The sequence below is a fragment of the Haemaphysalis longicornis genome, unplaced genomic scaffold (genome assembly GCF_048455015.1).
Source record: "Haemaphysalis longicornis isolate Haplotype H1 unplaced genomic scaffold, Haemaphysalis longicornis Haplotype H1 scaffold_14, whole genome shotgun sequence".
NCBI lineage: Eukaryota > Metazoa > Arthropoda > Arachnida > Ixodida > Ixodidae > Haemaphysalis > Haemaphysalis longicornis.
In genome coordinates, this window is record NW_027526245.1 from 22834879 (window position 1) to 22841348 (window position 6470).

The window sequence follows — 6470 nt, forward strand, 5'->3', positions numbered from 1 at the left end:
CGCCTGACATGCCAGGAGTGACATCGCTTGTAATATTAGCGCGACGTTGCTTGTCTGCAAGACGGTTCCGGACAAACAAGCGTTATCAACGCCATAATTCTAACGGCACATTCCATTTATTTCGTGGCTACCGTGGCTTGCGCAGAAAAGGTCGGGTTGACTGCGATAGCTTTTCTTGAGTCAAATAAGGGAGCTTTGGCTCAATCGGTTGCAGTGCTAGCAATGCGGCCTCGTCTGCAAGACCGGTGCGTAAGAAACAAGCGTTAGGACATACAGAATTTCAAATATGCGGCATAAACTAGGCACAAGCGACAATATTCGTTGACAACTTACGTAAGTATAAAGTTGATTTAGGCGCTGCAAATCCCGCCAGCCGAAATAACTAAGTGTTAACGCGTCCGTTTACTGTTTTGTAGGTCAATGGTTCGATTCCTCGTCGAACCTGGGTTTTTTTTAGGTGAGGGTTTTATTAGCTCTTTTTTGTACGACCAGGGTAAGCGCCTGATCCTTGCTTTCTATCATGCCGACATTTACCGCCCTCTTCCTAAACCCAAAGTAGCTCGTTTTCTCGCACCTTCTCTCTTGAGAAGCCCAGCCGTGAAAACAAAACCAAAACAAACGTCAAAACCTCTTTACAATATCAGTATATATGTCAATTACTTTATGTGTATTAAAGTTTTGTGTTTAAAAACCTTAAATTTAAGTTATAAACACATTTCAGACTTTGAAAGCAGAAAGATAATTACCAACATTACAGTAGTAACACAATTTTCGTCAAACATGGAGGTGCTGCATTTGAAGCCTGGCAACTATCTCTCACTTTTTGTGGGCTTTTTTATGGCGTTTCCTGCCGAGTGGTTGCTGGCGTGATTTGATCAGTTTTATCTATTTCAAGCTTAAATCATAGTTATAAAAGCTTTATGGGTGATGTCTACCCTTCCAACCTACGCGTGTGTTGAACATGGGGACCCCGGAAGAACGATCATCGCCGGATAAAATACTGCGCGTCAAAAGTGGATGACATTGCATCAGAACAAAGCGTGTTCGTGTGTCCGCGAGATGAAGACGACAGTGAAGGAGAATTGTACGTTGGAAACATCGTTTTTGCTCGGGTAAGTACGCATTTTTTATTATTCTGTATTTGGTTGGAACGAGTTGTGGTGTTTATGGGTCAGTAATTCGCTAGACCCCCATCTCGTTTGCTCTGAGAGCCTACGTGAGTTAGTATACTTGTGTGGCGCCCAGTCCACCGTTTCCGCAGAAGTCAGCATCAATTTACGCTGAAGCTAGACCTTGGCTACGATGTTTGCGCTGTGGTACACGGCTGCTAATAATTTCACATCACGCAAGGCTCTTTAACACCAGGGCGTTTCTTTATGTGTCTCTCAAACAGTGCCTTTGCGGTTGCAGATCACAGTCGCAATTTCGCGTGAGTGGCACAACGCTGTGATTAGTCCTCCCTCGTGAATACCCGTGGTATACCAAGAAATAACATGAGCAGGAGGTTCCCTGGAAGTGCATGTGAAAAAGCGTACACTTGATTCCATGGCTGGCGTCTCGTAGGTGTTGTGAAATCTCCCCCCCTACACGAATTCCGTGCAGTGCGCTTCGCAGCTATTGCGCTCGCGAGACAGGCGACCGTACGCCTCGCGGTCTTCGGGCCGCGAAGAATTCACATACGTGCAAATTGAAGGTGAAATGCGCGCATGTGGCCTCGCAGGGAGTTAGCATAGTCTCGGGGTAGTGGGGGAGATTTCACAACGCCTACGAGGCGCCTGCCGATTCCGTCAGAGTAGCGCTCGGGAAGTCTGGGGCTTGATATCAGAGGCATATGTATTGTTTAAATTAGTGCAGAAAATTGAGCGAATTCGCCAGTTCTCATTTTCGCAAAACCGCAGGTCATACAGAGACTAACAAGAAAGCTGTAGGCACTCACTCAACTCGATTTATATTGGAGAATTGAACGTGCAGATACAAGTCAGACATTGAAATGGAGGAGCCTCAACTATCACACACCAGTTCCGCTTGAAAGCAAGGGATACAGATGAGCTGCTAGCATGCGTTCCATGCAAATTAGCTCAGCAGTGAGCTTTGCATATATCATGCATACCCCGCTCACAGTACCTGCGGGTCTAATAAATACATTCTTACTGTGACCAAAATTTCACTTGGGGTGTTCCGGGAATGTTCTTATTAGTGCCATGGAGGTTACTGTCTTTAAACGACTAAAAATCTACTTGATGTAAGCATTCGTGCTTTGTGTGTGCTCTTGTATTTCAACAAGTGTCAGCACACTCACATATTATGCACCTGCAGGTGCTGCTGCTGGCTGTCCTGGGTCAGCTGCCTTCCAGTCCAGTTTCAAAGGCTTTGCCAAGGCCTCCCTTGGCCAACCGACACTGCACCTGCTGTACCCAAGTACTGCATGGCCTTTCGTTGGTGCTCCGTACGCTTTGCCGCCAGGAATGGTCATTGATCCATCATCTGGCCGCTTGGACCACCCGTTCAGAAGTCAGCGCATTTGCTTGACACATCGGTCCAGGCACTGCTGCCATATCGGTGCACCCACCGATTATGTACTTTCAGGTTAGTTATTGCATGTTGTGGAACCTGCCATGATGTATACCTGTTAGCAGTGCTGTGGCCGCTGATTATTTGAAACATTTTTATGAAGCAGTGCTGTGTGTTTGGAGCGTGTCATTGCTTAGCAGAGATATTGAAGAGAATCTGGGGCCGATGACTAAATGGCAAGAAGAGAAATTGAACTGACTTTGAAGCTATTATTCGTATGTAATCAAGCCAAGCAAATATTTAGGATCTTTCGTTATGGTTTTGAACTTGCAATACAAACTGGTCTACTTCAGATCATACTGGTATTAATCATACTATACCGAAAAGTACATCCCGCAGTCTGTAGCATTCTGACAGCGCTTTTTTCGCAGTCTCTCATGACAGGCACTATTCTCAATGGTTGGAAGATAGTCGACGTAGCACCAATCTTTAAATCAGGAGACGGTACTTCACCATTAAATTTCCCTAACAAGCACCATATGCAAGGTCGGGAAACATTTCATCCACTCTCAGGTCGCTAATTATTTATAAAATCACAATATCACATTCGAGTATCACCACGGTTTTCACAGGGGTTACTTGAGAAACACAACTTTCAGGATTTGTTCACCATCTACATTGATCCATTGACGCAGGCTTACAAACTGCGGTAGTATTTCTCGATTTTTCTAAAGCATTCAATCGCATTGCACACCACAGACTACTTCTCAAACTTCACCCCAATGTCCTCACTTGAGCGAAAGATTTTCATTCTTCTCAAATGCAGTTTACTTCTAATAACTACATACTTATTTTGCTCGTGCTACTTTGTTGTCCCCTCAGGCAGGTTGCTTGGTCCTGTCTCATGTTGCATATCCTCTCATGTAGGTCTATTTGCAGATGATGTTGTAATTTATCACACAATTTCTTTCAACTGCTACCGTCAATGCTTTCAATCTGATCTTAACACAATTAACTCCTGGTGCTGCAAATGGCTAATGTCGCTTATCTCTAAAACAAAGTGCATGACTTTAACGGTGGCAAGTCTCGAATTGTAAATACTTACTTCATTAACAACAGCCTGATTACGTCTTGAGACAAAGGTGTTTTGGTAGGCCGGTAGAGGAGGGGGGGATTGCATGGTGGATTTCAAAAGGTAGATCGATTCGGAAAATAAGACGTGTGAATAATATTTTCATTTGCACTCCAAAACTCGCTTTATTTCATATGTTTAACCCAATGCAGTGGCTAGGGTGGTGTGCTGTGGAGACGAATGTCGGTTAGATACCGCTTGGTGTGGCCGCTTTTCAGATGGAGGCAACGCGTAAAGACGCCCGTGTTTTGAGATTTCGGTGCGCACAAAAATACCCAGGTAGTCAAAATTAATGCGAAGCCTTCCCCTACAGTGCTCCCCATATCCCAAGTGTAGCTTTGGCGGGTTAAACCACCGTTTTTTCTATGTTTTTGGTATATTACCAGCTGCTGTAGCAGGTGCAACATAAAGGTGAAATTATACATAATGTTTCAAAGAGCTAAATATAAAGGCCATATTGAAGTGCATTTATGGGTCTATCTCATAGCAGTAGTGAAAGGTTATATACTCTGGTGCAGGTTAAGAACGGCAATGGCTCATGTGGTGTAGTCCAGTGTTTGACGGAATGCCGTGTAGGCAGGTAAAAGCATTATTGCAGTGATGAAACGTAGGTCACTGACCAAGTCAAGAAAGCTATTTAACGGTTTGGTGCTTGTTCACGGTGAGCATGTGTCGTGGAAAACGAAGCTATATATTGGGCATTACGCGGCGCAATGAGTTTGCATAGATATGGTGCAGATTGCCATCCATTATGTTGATAATGTTGGGCGTCGTCTGAACGATGAGGGACTCGAGCAGTAATCCAGAAGATAGATTGCACTCAGTTGTCAGTAATTTTGTCTTGTTCCAGTCGACCACGTGTCCCGTCCTCTCACGGTGCTCTGCCAGTGGACTTGTTTTTGCATGGCCCTTGTTCACTTCGTTCCAGTGCTGCGTTAACCTTCTGTGCAGATTGCCCGTTTCGCCAATGTACACTGATTTGCATTCAGCGCATGGGATCTAATAAACAACACCCGGAAGCTTGGAGCGCGAGAGGGGGTCTTTCACGCTGACAATGTCAGAATGCAGCTTTCTAGTGGGCAAATGCACGATGTATGCACTGCGTTTCTTGAAAATGTGTGCGAGAGTTTCACCGATGTGTGGGACGTAGGTAATTGCTGCACGTTTTGATGCAGTCCTTGTGGCTGCCTAAAGCATTATATTCAGAAAGAAGCGAAGCGGGCGACTAGCAGGAATCCGCATTGACATTAGCAGGCAGAAGCGTCCACAAGGCCTGTGTCAAAACGTGCTGCAATTCTCGCCCTACACATCAATCAAGCTTTTGCACGCATTTTCCAGAAACACATTGTGCACATCGTGCACATGCCCACTAGCAAGCTATGTTCTGACATTGTCAGCGTGAAAGACCCCCTCTCACGCTTCGAGCTTCCAGGTGTTGTTTATGTTTTGAAGAAAAAAAGTGCCATTTAAAGGTGACACCTCCTTCCTTGCCGATTTCTGATGCCTGATTGTTCAGTTTGTGGGGATAAGTTTAGCAGATTTCTCACATGTCTAACCTATATATGGGCTTGAGCAGTCAAACGCTGATGTTAGCAGTGAAGTAGGTGAAAATTGTAGTTTGATTGTAGTTGTGTGCAGATTACCTACATTGTGTTCATTCGTATAAAAGCAAAATTGAGGTAACCCTGCTAACTGTCCCGAATTCCAGCATTTTGTTTTGCAAACGTTAAGGAGTTCAGCTGCTTGTTAAGGTGAAATAAACAGCGGTACAAAAAGAAGAGCATCTGCTAAACAGAAATATGTTCACAATCGCAGGATGCCAACGGTCCGCCTACCAACTTGTGTCCTGCATCGTTTCTGCTGGCTGGAGCGACTCATGGAGCATTTTCCAGCTTCTCAAAGTTCGTGGTCAAGCACTCCTCCAACTGAAAGATGCCACAGAGAGATCTTTTGTTTTAATGCCACAATTTCACGTGCTCAGCAGCTAATTTACTCGTAAGGCTTTTTAAATATTCATCACCCAAGAGGGCATGTTACCTTCGTCTTCGGTGGAATGTGTCTGCAATCAGGTTATTTGTGACAGAAACAAGTGGCCCACGTCGTGAGAGTCATTGAGGCCTTGTTGATTGTGCATGCTTCTGAAATGACATTTTCATTCGGCTGAATACTTTCCAAATATTACGATTTGTGAACAAATTATGGTAAAAGTCATGATTAGTTGTACTACAATGCAAGAAGAAAATGCCAACATACGTTTTAAGTGCCTCTGGTATTTCAGATCGTTGGCCGGTGAGCAATAAAACAAAACTGAAAATTTTTTTAAGTAAAATCAAATATTCGTTGTCACCAGTGCATGACTATAGTAAAAGCTGTCTAGTCACCAAATTTAGAATTCGACACGAAATGCCAAGAGAAACAGGGAAATAAACTAGACAGCTTGCTACAATAAACCAATTCGTAAAATTCCTCAATGTCTATAAAGTGTATGATTCAAGCAGGTTAGTTAAGGTGTCAGTGGGTTTCACACCCAACTTGCAGGGAAGCACATGAGCTCTCAATATTAACATGTTTTTAGTGAAGACCGTCTTCCTTCATTAAGCTGCTTTGCACATTGATGCCAGTCTGATAAATGTAGTCCTGAATATTTGTTATGATCAATCTTTGTATGGTAACCATATATTTTTATATGATGTCGCTGTGTATGTGTGAAACTGTATCTGTTAACAATTATGGTATATTTTGTGTGCCTAAAGGAATGCCTCATTGCATGTTTGGCCTATGTAGTGTTGAAAGCGGACATTTTGCTTCAAAGTGGAATGTCGGGCTA

The 6470-nt window shown here is 43.8% G+C and overlaps 1 long non-coding RNA gene across 1 annotated transcript; it reads left to right on the forward strand.

The window, feature by feature from the left end:
- The first annotated feature begins 848 nt into the window (after positions 1–848).
- Positions 849–5902, forward strand: LOC144165004 (uncharacterized). The gene is made up of 3 exons (XR_013321302.1): positions 849–1112; positions 2317–2586; positions 5459–5902. It is a non-coding gene; the product is annotated as an uncharacterized LOC144165004 (long non-coding RNA).
- The last annotated feature ends 568 nt before the right edge of the window (positions 5903–6470 follow it).